The following is a 20,416-nucleotide window of genomic DNA, read 5'->3' as shown; positions in this document are numbered from 1 at the left end:
AGTTCAAGTCACAAGCACGCGTTTTCGCGGTTCTCTACTTTGAAGGTATCCTTATAGTATTTGCGCATGCGTATCACGCTCACGCCACTGTTTCTCCTAGTAATTTCAAAGAACTCGGTTACAATTACATCGAATGCTTCACTTTTCCCCTCTCATACCCTCATTCGACATCACACGTTAACTTGCATCTTAGACTACATATATATATATATATATATACATATATATGTAAGTCGTAGTATAGGACTCAGTATACAACGTACTTGCTCTTGTCATCTTTAAGTCATCCGATCTGATCTAATCGTCAATCCAATATCGCTTATTTTTTTTTCATATATATATATATATATATATATATATATATATATATATATATATATATATATATATATATATATATATAGATATATATAGATTTTTCTCCCATATACTTTATCATATATTATTTTTCAATTCTTCTTTGATACTTTTCATTCTGTCATATTACTCTCACTTCAATTCCTTATACTCAATACGTATTTAATATATATAAGACTAGTAACTATATATGTATATGTATATATATATGAATGTATAACGAGGATTAATATTACTGGCGCCATTATTTATTACCACATTTGTTACGTTTAAGTTATAATTAAATATTATTACGAATAATATTTTACAGAAGGGCTTGACGGAAATAATTATTGACACGATATTATGACGCTAATTAATGATAATTCAATCATTCGTTTAAACATCAAAACAATTGGCGACGTAATTTTTATTTTTTATTATTGTTTTTTTGTGATGACGTAAACAAATGCGTCAATAATATACACTTGCCATTTAAACTTTTAACTGCACGGAATTGAATTGTTTACAAAACGGACGTTAACGTTCATTATTTTAAGCTTTCGATGTTTAGTGTAAACATTTACTTGTATTTATTTACTTTGTAAATTATAATTAATACTGAATTTGTGCAATATTATTTTTTTATTTGGATTGAAGAGAAATTTCGCTAAATAAATATTGTTTATTTTTTTAAATTCATATACAGATGGTAAAAATATTTGAATTTATTAGTTTCATAAATTTTTAGGTACGGAATTAAAATTAAAATTTTTGTGACAACGATTTTAAATGAAATTTAAAAATTTGAGTCTAATTTTGAAAATGACAAATTTCGAGGGTTTTGTTTATTTTTTCAGCGAATAGACGACATCGAGATATGATAAGATGACATGAAAATAATATATATGGTCAAAATATATGTAAAAATATCAGAAAATATATGTGGCCAATTTCACTATATTTTCTGATATATTTTTTTTTATACTAAAAAATATAATATTTATCATATACGAGTCCGTATGTGTTTAGCATATATAAAATATACATGTCAATCATATACAAAAAATATATTTTTATCATATATGAAAATGTATATTCTTGTCATATACGAAGACTATATTTTTATCATACATAAAAATATATATTTCTATCATATACGAAAAATATATATTTCTATCATATACGAAAAATATATTCTGATCATATATAAAAACATATATTTATATTGCGTATGGAAAAAAAAAGTTTCTTATACGTATGACCAACTCCAATTAAATTAGATCTAAATTTTAATATACTCTTTAGATTGCAGTTAAAATTTTCAAAATTAGTTAATTTGATGCGAATATATATACCCATATACATATACATACACCGAATAAAATATATGCTTAAATATAACAAAGAAAATATATATGGTGCCATATACAGTATAAATTATATGCTACCATATATTTCATTTCATATAAAAATTATATATTTTTTGAATATAAAAGGAAATATATCAATATAATATATTATAAGGTAAATGTATATATAGCTTAATATAAAAAACATATGTTACATATATGTAATACATATATTTACAACTGTATATAATTTTATATTAAATCGGCCAAAATCTCTATATGATTTTTTATAATATACAATATAATACATCATATATTTTTTTGTTGCAAACATATATGATTTTATACATTTTAACCATATATTGTTTTTTCATACGGGACATCTAATCTAAGGAAGTCAATAATTTTTAAGGCTATTGAGTATCGTCCAAATTTTTTTGGACAGGATTAAAATTTTTTTCTATATATTTTCTTATATTTTTTCAGCCATTTTGTCCCGAGAACTTTTTCTTGCACAAAATTTATAATAATCGCAAAATAAATAAAAAATAATTGTAATTTTACGAAATTTTTTAGGCGACCCCTTGTGTCTTAGTCTCGGATATTAATATAAATATTTTAACTTGACTAAACCATAAAAAAATTTCTGGTTTTAGTCATCTCTTTAAAGTTTTTTGCGATTTATCAGATTGAAATTCAAAATTTCGAAGTAATTTATTCAAATTTTTTTAATAAAAAATTAATAGCATCCTAAAACTGTTAAAACTTGAAGATCAAACAGTTTTTAGATTCGGAGTTACTTCGGAAATTTAAGATTTACTGTTAACAAAAAATAAAAAAAAAAGTGATCATGGTTCTCATTTTCTTCAAATAACTTGTAAACTACTAAAGAAAAAGAAAGAGATTCTACAAGGAAAACAACTTCCTACCTAGTATATCTCGGATCTGAACAAAATTATTATTTAATGAATAACAATACTGAGAATTCATGTTTTTAAAATGGGTTTTTAAATAATTAATTTTAAACCACAACCACTTCGAATATTTTGGATATTTTTTTTTTTTTTTTATGACTAAATCATGAAATTCATTGTTTATAACGGAAGTTTCAATCGAAGAAAATTCAAATTTTCATAATTTCTTCTTATAAATTTGCATCACTATATTGAGAGCATCACTCTCTTTTTTAATATTCAAGCAAAAAAATATTTTATTATTCATAAATTTTAAAAAATCATGTACTACTTCTATTTTCTCTGAAAAAAGAGAGATGCCACACTAAAAACTTACATCTTTAGTAATAAAAATTCTACATGGGTTATATGTATTTACTAACAGTAAAAAAAAAACTGGTATTCACTGAAATTTTTCTATCCTTCAGTGTGAAAGAGATTAAAATATTGTGATTATTTCATAATATATCTATAAGTATAATCAAACATGTATATATTTTTTTAATGCAAAAAAAATGCGTAATAAAAGTTTATAGGAAAAGACCTGAGTAATTTAATTTTACAAAAAAAAATGTAAGGTTCGGCGGGGGGGGGGGGCAAAGGACTTCTAAGAAAATAATGGATTTTTGTCTATTTGAATTCGGTGAATTTTCTTTTTGTGGTTTTCACTCAAAGTAATTGAACCAAATTTCCAGTTGCTTAGAAAAAAATGGGGGTATCCCATTTTACCCGCAAAAAATGAAAATTTTATTTTTAATGACGGCTGAAATTCTTTCTATTCACTTTGAATATCATTAAAAAAAAAAAAAAGGCCATTCGGCATCCGAAATGGAAGTAGATTTCTTACGATAATTGTTCCACTTTTGATAAGTATATGTAACTTAATAATCACCCATCAAAAAATTTCTAAAATATAAACAATGGCATTATCACCATAACACATCCGTCAATTATGTGACTTTGAACCCTTATTAAAAGTCAAACCATTATCGTTAAACAATGAATGAAAAAAGGAAAATATAGCTTTTTCTGTCGGCTATCAAGTTCTTTTTACATAATAAGGATAGATATACCCGTTAAAAAGCTATTTACGAAAAAAACCAAAGAAGTAGGATTTTTCGTTTTTTTTTTGGTATTTCAAATGTCCACCATTTCTAAACTAGTCGACCGATTTTTCTCATCTTCGAACTTAACCAAGTTAATCGTTCATAGAATACGTGTGCTAAGTTTCATTAAGATCTGTTAAAAATTGTGGCCGCTATCGTCGCAACAAAGCGCGTTATATTACATACATACATATATAAACTTTTGAACTAATGATATTTTTGGAACCTACTCGATGAATTATGATAGATTATGGCAAAATTCTTTGAAAATTCCACCATGAGGACAAATGCAAAAAATAGATTTCTATGAAATCTACTAAAAACAGATTTAACGTATAAATAAATTTGTCGATTAATTTGATTACCAACTAATCAATTTCTTCTAAGTAGACCATCATCTTGATACCGCTTATTAAACTTGCATCACTTACTAAATTTTGTACTCATAGATGAATAATAATGCAAGTAAGATTGTAAGCAGTTTATCGAGTAAATATTATCCCCACTCATCCAGTTGCTCCTGGCTCTTATCATGTAGAAAACCGGATACATTCTTAATCCCATATATTTTGTATCAAAATTTTCACACGTTTTTGAATAATTGAATCTCTCTTTTTTCTATGGTTAAATATTCTTTTTAAAAAAAAATTCAGTCATACTTCAAATAGCGGTATTATTTCTACCTTTTATACTTTACACTCTACACTATTTATAAAGGAAGGTAAATAGATAATAATATTTATTTTTATTACATGAGCACACAGTTTTTATATATTTTTTACCATACGATTTTTATATGAATTCATATTTTTGTATTACATATTTTATTTCAGTATTTACATTATCCTTTGGTATGTTAAATAAGTGTTTTTTACGTAAATTTGCGTATAAACTGTCTTCTCCTCTATTTATTGTCTACATTTCAACGCCTTTTTTTAATTGCAAATCATTAATTTATATTATATATATATATTTATAGGAAAGAAGGAGGCAAAACGGGGTACGTCCAAAATTAAAAAAAAAATTTTTTTTAAATGTTTTTTAAATCCCAAAATCACTTGTAAATGCAATTGAGCTTTATTTTGAATTTTTATTCATTGTTTTCAAAAAAATTTTATTTTTGGAAAAAAATAGTATGAAATCACTTCAATTTTTTTCTTATTAATTTACAAAAAAAAACTCCCAGTGTCAAATTACTTCAGATGTATTTTAATAATCGGCTTGAAAATATTTACAATTTTTTTTAATTGTGTGGACAAATTGATATTCATGTAAAATTTATAAACTTCATTGAATTTCCATGACAATTATCCTTCTTTTTATTACGCAGTATAATTTAGATCGTAAAATTTTAAACTGATAGAAAGTATTCAAGTTGAAAGAGAGCGGAATACATAACAATAAATATTGTGCTGTAAAAAAAAAATTTCCTGATTACAAATATTGGTAAGTCATTATAGACTCGTTATATATAACTTGAACAAAAGTATGTACAGTAATTAAAACCAGCAAAAAAAAAATGTTCTTTTTTGTAATCTTTGTGAAATTTTATTTTATCAGTTTTCATTTTATTTTAATTATTTAAAAATCGCTTTTTAACAAAAAAAAAAAAGATCATTATCCCATACAAGAAAAAAAGAATCGGCCCATTATTGGGTCGTGAATGGCTGCCAATTTTCAAGCATCGGCCGAATATCGGCTAAACATTGGATGACAACGGTATGCCAAGCACTCGATCAAACCGTTGGCCAACGAACGGCTGTTAATTGTTCACCGTTTTTATAAGCAGAAAGACGGCTGCCAATGATTCACCATGCACGGGCCAGTATAGTTAGCCATTTATTGGCCAATCATTGCAAACCAGGCATCGGCCGATCTATGGAAAAATTTCGAAGTCAAAAATTTTCAAAGTGAAAGCGAATAAAATGAGGAGTGGATGACTGTTTTTTTATTTTATAGTGAAATTCACTCCGAAGGGGAGTTTATTATAATATTAAAACTCCGAATTGGAGTGAATAAGGATTTAAATAAAATTCGTAATCACTCCCGATTTTTTACAGTGTAGTGACCACAATTAAAAATTTAAATGTTCTAAAAATTTTTTTAAATATTATAGATATAAATATAATAGATATAGATATAATTATAAAAATATATAGATAAGCTTTTTTTAACGATATTACACCAAATAATGGAAGTTCCACTTCTGTAACGTTTTCAAGTCTCTAAATAATTGTCACTCATAGAAAAAATGTTATCATTTAACGAGCATAAATAATTCATTTTTAATAATGCCTATCAAGAATTATAAAATTAACATAAATAAATTTTTAAAAAATCATTGAAAGATAAATATTTTGTGAATAGCAATGTATTCTATTAACTCAGATACATTATTAAATGCATTTAATACAAGTATAAATTTTTGTACTTCATCCGTATTATATTCAATTGATGCTAAGTACTTGTTAGCAGTACGCTTCAAATGTTTCACATAATATAGTTACTACGTTATATATACTTAAGCGGATTCTTCGCGTGATAAGAAGATTTTATTCTCGTCTCTTCCATCTCATATAATAATAATAATAATAATAACAATAATAACAATAATAATAATAATAATAATAATAATAATAATAATAATAATAACCCGGGAAAAAAATATTTATATAATCATTTCAAATTATGCATAAGTTTATATGAATTTATATAGTTTTAAGGAGAAAGACCTAGTACCCAATCAGGGAACTAGTACCCAATCACTCCATGTATTTGTATATCTATATTTAGTAAAATTCACTGAAGATAGGTATACAAATACATGAGTGATCGGGTATTAGTTCCCTGATCGAGTACTGAGTCTCATAACCTTATATGAAAATGTATAACTTTTTTTATAAAATCATAGATCATTTTATATGAAAATATAAAATCATATGGATACTGCCATTCTAATACGTCGTATCCCACATTTAGGAAATTTTTCAGGAGACGATAAAACCGTTTCACGGTCGGTAAAAAAAATTATTTGTAATATGTTTACATTGGTATAACCTACAAATTTATTTTCATGTTTTTCATCAAATACAGGCAGTTGTAGTGAATAAATAATTTTGAATTATATACTGTAAGAAGAGTAAAAAATTATGCATAATTACCTTCTTACTGATGTCGTTAATTGCTTCCTTAAAATTAACTTAAAATTGAAAATGTTAAGCGTGACTGAACCTATACGAATGTGGGATACGACATATTAGAATGGTGCGAAAGTCTGCGTGTGGGATATGACATATTATAATATTTATTTAAAAATACTAAATAAACAATTTGACCTCTAAAATTTTGACATAAGCTGCACATTGTTACAATGATTCCATTTTTCAAGAAAAGGGAAAATGTCAAATTTTGTGGGATACGACCTATTAGAATGGCAGTATCGATATGTAATTGCTAGTGCCTTATTTTATATTATTATATAAAATTATATATCATTTCGTAAAGTTATATAATTATATATAAATAAACATATAAATTTCTATACAATTATACATAATTTTATCTCATTACCATCTCCGTATTTTATGTCATTACACAAAATTATAGGTTTAATAATCGATATACAAACGCATCTACGAATTAACATTTCGTAAATATTATAAATTATACTTTATCGATTATAATAATTAACTTTTATACTTACAATTTTTTTAAAAGCATGGTCTATTGTTGCGACCAAATCTAAATTAAATAACTTAGTTACATGATATTTATTATTATAATTTCAAATCAATTCATTTTGTTGATCAAGTAGTTGAATTAAAAATGATTTTCCGATTGAAGATGACAAATAATATTATGTATAATTATTTCAAATTAATTTTATCCAATATAAGAGGTGCATTAAAATTATTTTTGCTATATTTTATTTATGAGTATACCCTGATTTGAAGAATTGATTCAATTTTAATACTATATAGATATACATTCATCATTGAGTAAATCGTTTTGCTTAATCAGGGTAATATATAAAACTATATATAATTATATTTGGCCAAAACTCTTATATAATTTTATCTAGACATTTATAAATAATTTTATGTAATTATATAAAAATTTTTTTCGCGAATAATAATAATAAATAAAAATAAAGTGTAATATAAAAAGAATATGTATTATATTGATCATATAAATATATCGAAAAAATATAATATAAGTGATCGATAAAAGTATACAGGAAAATGTACTCTACATACAAGTCTTTAGAGAAAATCAGTAGTATATTTCTTCACACATTTCAATTTTTTATATTCTTTTTATTTTTTTTTTCCTTATTTGCGTGACGTTAACTCGTCCTCGGAAAAAGCTCATTCGTAGGGTATACGGTATATAGAACGCGGTAAAATTTTTCACAGATGTACATGAAGGCACAACGTGCTAACACATACCCCTTTACTCTATTCTACCCTTCCCAACTCTACGTTACTCTTTACTCACTCTCATTCCTTTTCTTTTTCTCGATTCATATTTTTTCCTCTCTTTCTCTCTCTCTCTCTCTTTGGAATGCTGCCTACGTGTATGGAAATCGGAATACCATTTCATACTTTATTCTATTTCACAGAATATGCTCTATCGTCAATTCTACCGAAAACCGCTTCAAATTTTTCGTCCTTTATTCACAATTGCTTTCATCCATAATACCATTGATTTTAAATCTTATAACTTGATTATCATTTTTAAATCATATATTTATCTTTAATACTTTGTAGTAATGAGATTCAATGGGTGAATCAGAGAAATAAGAAAAAAAAACTATTTTTAAACAAGAATCGATAACTATAGATTATAAATATGAGAAAAGCTATAAAAAATTTAATGATACAAATAATAGTAAATGTGATACAATATAATGGTAGCTTTTACTAAGGCCACAAGGCTAAACTAAAAACTCTACTCGTCTACTAGTACTCTTGGTGCAACCAAGGAAAACGAAACTCATAAAGTTTTATGAGCTTAACACACTAGTCTCCGAGTTTCCAACGGATTAGCGTTTGCGTTAATAAAAAATTAACGAAAAAAAAAAAATTACTTTAAGTTCAGTAGAAATTATTTTTGTACTATTAGACACTAATATATTTACATAGGTGGTAAAAAAAAAAAAACTTACGTGTAATTGAAAAGAAAAATTGAATTAATACAGAAAGTGATATAGGCCAGAAATATATGAAATTAAAAAATTTAACTTGTCTGTATTTGATACGTCAAAAGTCTGATAGCTGAAGTGTCACATTTAAAAATGAAAAAATTTATTAGAGAATACCGAGGCCTTCGGGTTATGGCGGGAAATTGTATAAAATGTATTAATTTCTCGACAAAAAAATAAGTTTTGGACACCTCGAATTCGAAGTAGAGAGATCGTGCTCTACTGACGACAGAAAAAAAATCGCGATTCACTCAGCTTAATTTTTTTTTTTGGCTAAAATTTGGAGTTGGGTTATCCCGTACCGTGCTCCAGTCTCCTCTATACGCAAATTTTATGAAATACTTTACGGTACAACAGAACTTTTTTTTTTACTAAATTTCTTAGATTGCCATCGGATCCTAATCTCTTCTATACGGAATAAAAAGAAGTGTTGCTGCAACAGGAGTAGGTCCTGTAGATGCTATAGGACCTACTCCTGTTGCAGCGCCAGTTCTCTTTTTCCGTGTACATATGTATAAAATTTTTTAGTAAAAAATTACCCATAAAGTTTGGTACCATAAGGACACCTGGCCAGCATCTTAATTTTTATTATGTGCTTAGTACAAATAGCACATAATAATAATGCTATTGATTTCTGTTACATTTTATAACATACGTCGTTACTACATTTAAATACCTACTATAGTACAAGTCTTTGAATGATTTATACTAACAAATTAATGATAACACTTTGTTGAACGGTATAGAACAAAAATTAATATTAAATGCACACCTCAAGCGCGAAAGTGCTGAGGGTGCTCTATGAACGGTTTCTTTACTATACACTTGTTTGTAATTTTCCATTATGGATAATTACTAATTATATATAATGAGAAATCACAAGTAAGTGAATCAATGAGGGGTGTGCGAATTGGATACAAGCATTCAATTCGAAGTTCAAATCGACTAATTCAAATTTTCGAATTACCCATACAAAAAAAAAAGAATCGGTCCATTACTGGGTCGTGAATGGCTGCCAATTTTCAAGCATCGGCCGAATATCGGCTAAATATCGGATCATAACGGTATGCCAAGCACTCGATCAAACCGTTGGCCAACAAACGGCGGTTAATTGTGCGCCGTTTTTATAAGCAAATAGACGGCTGCCAATGATTTACCATGCACGGGCCAGTATAGTTAGCCATTTATTGGCCAATCATTGCAAACCAAGCATCGGCCGATCTATGGGAAAATTTCAAAGCTTAGAGACTTTGTATGGGTATCCAAAAGTTTGCCAGTTATTTGTAACTTTTCAAATTACTCGATTCAAATTGAGAAAATTTTGATCACTTTTTACAATAGAAAGATTTATAGTTTTTAAAGTAATTAAAAGTAATTTTTTTCTTAGATTCGTGTCTCAGCTTTAATTACCTCAGACAAAATTTTGAATTATTGGAAAAAATATTACAATATTAAATCGTTCAAAAGAAAATTTTTGAATCTTTTACAAATTTTCTTATTATTCAAAAACTTACAAATAATTCAAAAATTCGAATTATTCGATTTGATACAAATAATACGTAAGTTCGAAGTATTCTCACACGCTTAATAACTAGTAAATGTACTGTCAGCTAATAAATTTTTCAAGCAGTGTATTTATATAAATTTTCCAACTTTGTATTCTAAACTTAACTTTTCAATCAATCATAATTCTATTAACTTTGTCTAGACTACTGTATATATATACATATATGCATAATATAGATATGCAATAATTTGAATACGTTTGACTCGATATCGAGTTGTCGAACGTCAAAGATGGAATAAAAGTCACGAGTTAGCATTAATACCACTCCATTTCTTTTCCATTTATACATATATATATATATATATATATATATATACACTCCAATATTTCATCTTAAATTTTTTTTCATCCTATAAAATATCATCAAAAATTGTAGATGCGTGTCATTTTACGTCAGGACCTCTCCCTCTAGCGACGTAATCCCGGCGCCTGACGGTCGTTGTCCTACATTATTTTTTTTTTATTATCATCATTATTATTATCATTTTTTTTTTTTTAAACTTATTCAATTTCACAAAAAGACTTTTCTCTTTTTCCGTATAATTATTTCAGGTTAATTTAAATATATAAATCTCACAATTTGTATATTTTTATATTAATTTAAGTAACTAGAGTTGTATAAATTTAGATTAAAATTTTTTTTTACGTTATATGTGTAGTTTTTTTTATTCATGTTTTTGTAATGCAACAGCCGTAACATGTAGATGTAAAACGTGATGTAAAAAAAAAAATAACAAGTTTAGTTGTAAAATCCCGAACTAATTTGTCAACTTTTTAAAACCGTTGAGTTCACACGAGATGGGCTCGGAGTATACGATGTAATGCCCAACATATATGTATATATTTATATATATATATGTATATACGTTAATATGTTTGAGTGTGGTCAAATGGCACGCGGGAAAGCTTCAGTGAATGTGACAGTAGTACTACTAGTAGTTGCATGCTTGTCACAAGCTCCAGTGTGCCGTGACGTGGAAATACGAGCTAACAAAGTTTTTTGATATTAGCTCATTCGTTGGTGGTACAATCTCTCTTTACTTTCCACACAGAATTTCTATCCTTTTCGCATCGTTAAATCATTGTCTACCTTATACCTATTCTCATAGTTGTAGTACTTGGGGATATGTTAAAGCTTGCAATGCTTACTTGCAAACTCAACCGCATTTCTTGCGATAATATGGATAGCTTGATAAATTATCCAATAACTTCTTGTTGAATTTAACAAGTGAAAAAACCTCCATCATTCTTTACTGGTAAATAGATATATTGTTTGGTATCTGAGGAAATAGACTATTTCTAACTCGATTCGTACCCATGATGTTTGTAAGTGGTTACGAGAACCAAACTTTGCTCGTTTATCTTTTCGACTACAGACCCAGATCGGCACAACTTGAATAAATAATGAGACAGTTGTGAATTATTTTTTTTTTTAACAGTTTAAATGTATTTTCAGCCGGATGTTATACAATTTAATGTGTAGATTACTATTAGATCAACCTAATGGTTATTTGTTACTACATGGAAAAAACAGATTATTGGAAATTAATAAATAATAGTAAAAAGTGGATCTGTTATCAATAATTAGTACTATTACACTGTAAAAAATCACGGGGTAAGTCCAAGCGGTGTAGGTGTTAAAATTATCGGTGTTAAATTTACCCCCGAAAGCGGTGTGAAAGTAACGCCGCCACCGGTGTAAATATTCTGTACCGGTGTTAAAATAACGCCGCCACCGGTGTAAATATTCTGTACCGGTGTTAAAATAACGCCGCCACCGGTGTAAATATTCTAGACCGGTGTTAAAATAACGCCGCCGCCGGTGTAGATATTCTTTACCGGTGTTAAAATATTTTACTTTGTGAATATTTTTACTTACTTGATCACTATACTTGTTAATAAATAATATTCTTTATTAATTTTCATAAAGAACTGACATTTTCTGTGCTTTATAATCGTTAAAGTTAATACTCCAAGGAGACGCAATTTACCCCGCTTTTACACTGGCATTACTCCACTTTTACTCCTGTTACCCCGCTTTTACACCGATTTTACTCCGCTTTCACACCGGTTTTACTCCGCTTTTACACCGGTTACCCCGCTTTAACACCGGTATTTTTAACACCGATGTATTACTCCTCTTACACCGGTGTAATTTCATTTTTACACCGGGCGGAGTTAAAACGACACCATTTTTAACACCGCTCTTTTTACAGTGTATGTACTTAATACAAAGTAGTTTACTAATTTTTGTAGATTCCTAAAAACTACTATCAATTATTTTAAAAAGTAACTAAATATTATTACTTTTAGGTAAATAAATACGTGACTTATTAGTGAAAATTAATTAATTTATGGCATAGATCTATTAAAAAATAATGATTGGTCAAATTAAGAATTGCTATCTTAGATACTGATTTTTCCAGCCGAAAAATTTCAAAAGTTACTAACTTTTATTTTATAAATTCGATATCACTGATCAATTATTAGCTTAAAATATCATTTATTCATCATTATAAATTAATTTACAATATACATAAATCGAATAAGTGGTAAATAATAAAATGAAAAATTAGAATACTAGATACTGATTTTTTGCTCATAAAAATACCGAAAACTTTTAACTCTTATTTTATAAATTCTATCCCATTGACTCATAATTAATATAAAATGTTATTTATTCGTTATTATAAATTAATTTATTATATACATAAATCGAATAAGTGGTAATTTTTTTAAATTTTTCTATGTTTATTTGAATAGTAATAAATAACTGTAGATAGCAATTTATCGATTCTTTTTCATATTAATTTAAATATACGAAATTACAAATTTTGCTCTTCTATCTGTATCAAATTTGAATATAAATAATAGCCATTTTGTAATATATAATGATCCTGGTTTGATATTAGTATACAAATATACTAATTTTAAGTCAAAAATAAACTACAAACTATTAAAATTTTGAGCATCTTTTTTTTCCGTGCGCTAGCATTTTTTTTAACCGGAGCGCTTTGAAGTCGATCAATTTTTTAAATAATTTATTTGCTGACTTTTTCATTTTACAACATCCGTTTTTAGGCAGCCGAAAATAATAAGTGGAATAAAAAATGTATTTAGTGATCGATGGTTTAGAAGTGAAAAAAGAAATAAAAATAATTTTTTTTTAATTTGAATTTTTTTCTGGTTTCTTAATACTTTTAGACTGAAAATACATCAATCAGTAAAATTAAAATTTTTTATACACCCCTACAATCTCTGTAATAAAGTTTACGTGAAAAAAGGTTTTCGTACTGAAACTAAAGTTATATTCTTATTTTCACGAATTCAAATAAATAAAAGAATTATGATTTTAATTTCAAAAGTGATGATATTAAATTTTAAATACATTTTTTTTATTAATGACAGTCTTGAGACAACGATATTATTTTTTTTATAATCACTCAAAATATGAATTATTTAATAAAAAAAATATCATGACGTTAAAAGTATTTTTTTCACTTTACTAAGTACACTTTTAAAATTAATTAATTTTGATTTTTAAAAAAATTTGATTTTTCTGGCGGTAGTTATTTTAAATTTGAGAACTTAATTATTTCGATGTAAAAAAATTAATTATTTGAAAGAAAAATTATTTTAAAATACATTTAAATAATTATCTAATTTATTTAAAGTCATTTGTCTAGTCCATATGTAAACGTTGATAAAAAAAAATTAACGTTATTTAATTAACTGATAACATAATTAGTTGTTAAGGCTCAAGGGCTCACGTCAGTTTGATTTTAAATTTCCGTATTATCTTATATCTCATACTATTAATATATATGTATATATATACTATCTAACTGTATATAAACAACTAAAGGCTTAAAATCACATACTAATCCGATATGATTAACGTTGCGAAATATATATATATATATATATATATAGATATATAAATATAAATGATATCAGCGTGCGCCGTATTCAAATATCGTAATAGGTTTATTTGATTTCCGCTAATGATAATTAATTTTGATTATGGTAGGGTACAATTTTTGGTCACTGTAGAACCAATTTTGGACATTTCAAAAAATAAAATAAAATACGCAGACATAATCGATTTTTTAAATGCGTTCGAAGATACTTTTATAACACTATTACAATGAATATTTTTTTTATATTTTTTTATTAATTAAAATAAAGTAGTAAATGTCCAAAAATGGAGCAATGGTCAGAAATGGTGCTTCTACCCTATTATAGAAGTAAATTAAAAATAATTAAAAAATTCTGAACCACAGCAACCAGCAGGGAAAAGTAAATTTTCTTGATAATTTAATGATTAACAAATTTGTTTATTTTTTTGTTTGATTCGAGTAAAATATTGCCACACAATTTCAGGGTTAATTAAATTAAATTTTAATTTGGATTTATTTATTTTTATTTAGAGAGTGGGATAAAATAGACCTCTTAAGAAAAAAGGGCTTGTATGTAATACAAATATAAGCCCATTTTGCCCCAGAGGCTCATTTTGCCCCCCCCCCCCCATATAGATTAAAATATGATTGAAATGTAAAAAAATTATGGAGTTGCAGAAAGTAAAAACTGGAAATTAGGTAATTTATTGAGGGTCAAGGGTTGAATCGGCGGAAATAAATTTTTTTTGTAATTTTAAAATTCACGGAAATTTTAAAATTACAAAAAAAATTTTTTACTGATCGTGCGCATCATTGAATTAAATTAATGTATTTGTCCGAAAAATGTATTTCTAATATTTCAGTTAAATCTTTGAGATTTATGAATGTTATTACGATGATGACAAAACGCGTTTTATCTCGTATGTGTATACATTAAAAAACAATAAAAATTTCATTACTCATATAGAGGAGAGTGAGGCACAACGGGCGAGTAATTAATTCTTGCGACTTTTAAGCTCCGAACGCAATTTATTTTTATCTCTTCCTAATGTTCTTGTTTTATGTTTTTTTTTTTGTCCAGGTTCCGATTACTTTTTATACTTTAATTTTATTTGTTTGACGATTCAATAATGAAAATTTTTTTCCTTTTCATTATTTGGTCCACAATAAGATGAAATTTTTTCCTCTTCTTTAATTTTCTAGTCCCGTTTTAGTCAAAGTATTTTTTATCGCTCAAAATATTCCTGATAATTCAAAAATTAAACATTTTCTTTTCTTCAAAAAATTTTTCAGATGCCCATTTTGCCCCAGATACTTAATATTTTTTTTAAAGCTAAAGAATTTAAAAATTTTAACAGAAAAAAAAATGAAATTTAATTTAAAAAATCTTAATTAATTTTACAAATAAACAAAAAAATTATGAGATTAATTTATTTTTTTTTTAAATGAAAGTTTGTTAGACGACATTACAAGTTGATTGTCATGGAAATATTAAAAAAAAAAAAGTAATTTAAGGTTTTTTTTCCTGCCAAGTCTGTACTAAAACACAAAAGCTTATTATATTAATCATAAACATAGAAACAGAATAAATTCTTTTGAAGATTTTGTACAATATATGAAACCGGAGTTTGTCTTTCGCAATAAATTTATTACTATGAGTAAAAATAAAGCAACGGGTAGATAATTAAATTCTATACAAATGTTTAAGCTTAATATGAAAACGATATATATATTTTAAGCAATATAACAGCATGATGGGATCAGTACAATAAATTAATAATTAGTTTTAAATTATTATTATTATTGAATTGATTATTTTATTTTATAATACGGTTAAATTAATGCGTACTTACCTGTTTTAATCCGATGAATTTCATTTTAATAGAATTTAACATTTGTTCCTATCCTGTATAAAAAAAATCATTGAAAAAAGGTTGAAAAAGTGTTGACTATTCGAAACTTCAAAACGTGACACAACGACAAACTTTTTTTGAACGATTTTTAAACTTCTAAAAATTCAAAGAAGAAAACATTTGACTTAATATTTGTAGACTATTTTGTAGATTTATTTGACTTTCTATTAAAAGTGATAAATTTTATCATTTTTTTTCAGTGGAAAATACGGTCTTTTACTGATTTTTATTTATTTCTGACCTTTTTTTTCTTTTCTTTCTTTAATTTGAATTTTCTAAAGTTTGAAAAACGTTCAAAAAAAGTTTATCGTTGTGTCATGTTTTAAAATTTAGAATAGCCAACACTTTTTTGACAATTTTTTTTTTTTTACGGGATTGTTTGAAAAATATTTAACCGACGACTAATTCTCAAATATATAGAAAATTAGTCATTATATTTTTTGAGTGTGTGGGGTAAAGTGCGACATAACTTTTTAACAAAAACCCCGATGGAAAATAAAACTTGATTCAGACTTGGTTTACTAAGTGGAAATTTCGAGCCGTTTTTCACAAGACAAACTCGACTTTTTTTTACGGAGATATCAAATAAATTGAGTTTTCTCCTTGATTTTTTTAATGTCAAGCTCTTAGAATCGATCAAAAGACTATTTTTTTTATGAGCTTGACATTAAAATTAAAATAACTAGAAAACAATGCGGAATTAAAAAAAACTTCATTGGAAATAACTTGTAGGGAATAAAATTGTCTACAAAAAAGGTCCCATGATATTTTGTAACAGCTCTGATAGTTTCGCCGGAAAAGTAAAAAGATATCAAAATTTAATATGAATTCGACTTCAACCTCAAATAACTTTTGAACAAATAGATTTATCAAAAAATGATAAGAAACTTTTTTTGTAGAGCATTCAATTACCTACAAAAATATGCCTGCCAATTATTCCTATGACGCATCATTAGCTACTTATAAAAATCAGAAGACGCAAAAAAAATTTTTCTATGTTATTCTTATGGAAAATAGAAAAGTGCAATGCGGAACCTCTTAATGTTCATATTAAGAGCTCAAACTTTCACAGTATTTTTTTTTCGTCATTTCCAAAAATATTTTCGATATAATTAAGAAAAAAAAAATAGGCGATTTTTTTGATACAGGCTTATGTTTTTAGATAAAAAGACATTTATTTATATCAAATGAATTCTATTTTAATTTAAGTACAGAAACAAATTCATTATTTAGTGCATTATTTATGTAGGATTTATCCTACATAAAGAAGTAAACTTCTAACGCGTGTACAGAAGTATACACACGAATTTTTTTTTATTTTCCATAACTTACAGCGCAGAAACGAACTCCTAGAAAATCTAAATGTGTTGCACATGACCCTGAACAGCAGTCGCTATCGTTTTGACACTTGAACAAAAAAAAATTGTTTTCGAATTTTTAAACTTTTGGAAATTTTTATCTTATTAATAACATTTTTAAATAAATATTTACATCACGTAAATCTTCTTTGCAAGCCTCGACAGCGTTTCCCATCATCACAATAACAACGAGTAGTGCAATTAATGCAAATATTACTTTCGACATCTTTATGGTATAGATTTCTTGCACTTTATAGCTGTAGTTAAAATAAAAAATTGAGTTAATAGTTTTAAAATATAAAACATAATACAGCCGGACCTCGTTATAAGACTACACTGTAAACAAAATTGTTTGAATTTTCAAAGATTGTATATAACGCAATAAACACATACATTTGTGCTTGAAATTTCATTACTAATTTCATATAGAATTCAAAATACACGTTTTTGAATTTTCAAATTAACACTTTGGATTTTCAAATACTTTTTTTTGAATTTTAAAATAAGTATTATAAAATTTCAAATAGAATTTTTAAAATTCAATATATGTTTTAGAATTTTCAATACTTGCTTTGAAAATTTAAAAATCAAGTATAAATTTTAAGTACGTTTATTAAAATTCATATATTTTTTTTTAATTTTGAATACCAGCTTGATTACTAAATTACGTATATTAAATTTAAAGCTTTTTTCATTGAAAATACAATTCAAATATCTAGTTATGAAAATTCAATTCCTTTTGTATTGTAATTTTCAAATTATTTTTAACAGTGTAGCTCGGGGCTGCAGGGTAAGAAATTCTTAGAATTGAGGTTCCCCCACTATCGCGCAAAATTTTCATTCAGCTGTTGGTGGGGGAAGCGATACGATCGAGTTTTAAGAAATTGAGAGGAAGAGTCTTATAACGAGGTCCGAATGTAACTATCAATATCTAAAATTAAGATAATTAAAATTTTTTCATTTTCCTTAAGTATTTAAATATTTTTATAGTAAATAGTGTCCAATTTTTATCATAAATTTAAATTTTTAGTTAGAAAATTATAGTCATGGTAAGAAGAAAAGAAAAAAATGAATGTTTCCTTAAATGTAGGATAGCTTTAGTAATGTTTAATATTTCAAGCAAAATCTGGTGACAAATAATTAGAAAATGAATGTATTTTGACATAGGATCGATGAAAAAGTTCAATTTTACAAAAAACTATTTATTTTAGTAAACCAAGTGAAAAATTTTCTATTGGAAATTCGAATGTTATCAATAAAAAAGTGTGTCTGGGTTTTCGTAAATATCTCTATAAATACAGAATTTTCATGAAAATTGCAAGATATATTTTTTGTAACACTGAATTATCTACAAAAAAGGTATCTTGTACTTTTTTTTAAAACTGAATAGCTATTGAGATATTTGACTGTTAAGTGTAAAGTAAAGTAACTAAAGATTGATAAAAAAAAACTTACCGAACAATTGGTTGAAACTTCTTCTGTGGTTTAAGTTCTGTAGTCTTCGTCTTACTGATTACTAACGAGTTAAAGTATTGTATTTATACAGTGTAATGAGACTATGTTTATGTATGAAAAAATCATAATGATAAGATATGAATTTTTAACAAAAAATCTCAAAGTTCAAATGATACTGATTTTATTTAATGACCTAATATTTTTTTCATACATTTTTTATGCGTTAAGTTTTCCTTATATTGAGGAAATATAATGTATAAACAATAAAAAAATATCTTCTTAGGCCATGAAAATATTTTTATTGAGTAAGAAAACGAACCATTTTTATACATAACTTTTACAATTCCATGTACACAGGAAATCTTATATTATCTTATACGATAGGGACGAGTTGGGCAGAGATCACTTTTAACAAAAAAATATTATTTGTTGCAAATGTTTAATCACTATCTTAAAATTTTTAATCATCATGAATCGTTTTTAATCGTAAAATATGAAAATTTCTGGTCCAGTATGAGGATTAGAAACGATTAAAAATTTCAATCGTTTTTAAAACTCCTTAATCATCCATTGACGATTCATGAGTATTTCAAACGATTAAAACGTTTTTAATCATCATTAATCGTTTTTTTGTAATCAGGGAGTCCCGAGTATTTCACTGATTGAATTAGTTATATATTAGGAACTATTTGTGCAGTGAATATTCACTGATTTGCAGCATTTTTCACTGATTCATTTCAAGAGAGTACAGTCTCTAGGAAGAATATGGGGTGAGTTACTGCACGTGTGATTGAGGTTACTCCAAGTTGGAGTTGACTTTCAACTACAGATGTAGCAACTACAATTTTTTCCGTGTATAAGCTGTAATTATTTGAAATTAAAACTTTTATAAGTTTAAAAAAAAATAGTCATCATATCTTAAACAGGGTCTGGAAAAAAAATTATTGAAAGTGTTGTATTTTTTAGCTTTCCAACACAGAAAAAAATAATTGGTACCAGCTACCAACGCAATTGGTAGCAGCTACCGACTATTTTTCGGTAGCTACTACTCAAATAATCGGTATCAGCTACCAAGTGGCAATCGGTAGCAGCTACCGACTATTTTTCGGTAGCCGCTACTCAAATAATTGGTACCAGCTACCAACTGGCAATCAGTAGCAGCTACCAACTGGCTATCAGTAGCAGCTACCGACTATTTTTTGGTAGCCGCTACACAAATAATCGGCATCAGCTACCAAGTGGCAATTAGTAGCAGCTACCGATTATTTTTCGGT

General features: G+C 26.5%; 1 long non-coding RNA gene across 1 annotated transcript; it reads right to left on the bottom strand.

Moving 5' to 3' along the window:
• Nucleotides 1–17,502: 17,502 nt before the first annotated feature.
• On the bottom strand, nt 17,503–19,296 carry LOC130671122 (uncharacterized). The gene is made up of 3 exons (XR_008990472.1): nt 19,143–19,296; nt 17,821–17,944; nt 17,503–17,736 (listed from the first exon to the last, which is right to left on the bottom strand). It is a non-coding gene; the product is annotated as an uncharacterized LOC130671122 (long non-coding RNA).
• Between the last annotated feature and the right edge of the window lie 1,120 nt (nt 19,297–20,416).

Source organism: Microplitis mediator, chromosome 7 (assembly GCF_029852145.1).
Source record: "Microplitis mediator isolate UGA2020A chromosome 7, iyMicMedi2.1, whole genome shotgun sequence".
NCBI classification, from domain to species: domain Eukaryota; kingdom Metazoa; phylum Arthropoda; class Insecta; order Hymenoptera; family Braconidae; genus Microplitis; species Microplitis mediator.
Note: the sequence above shows the minus strand (reverse complement) of the source record. Positions and strands in the feature narration are given on the sequence as shown.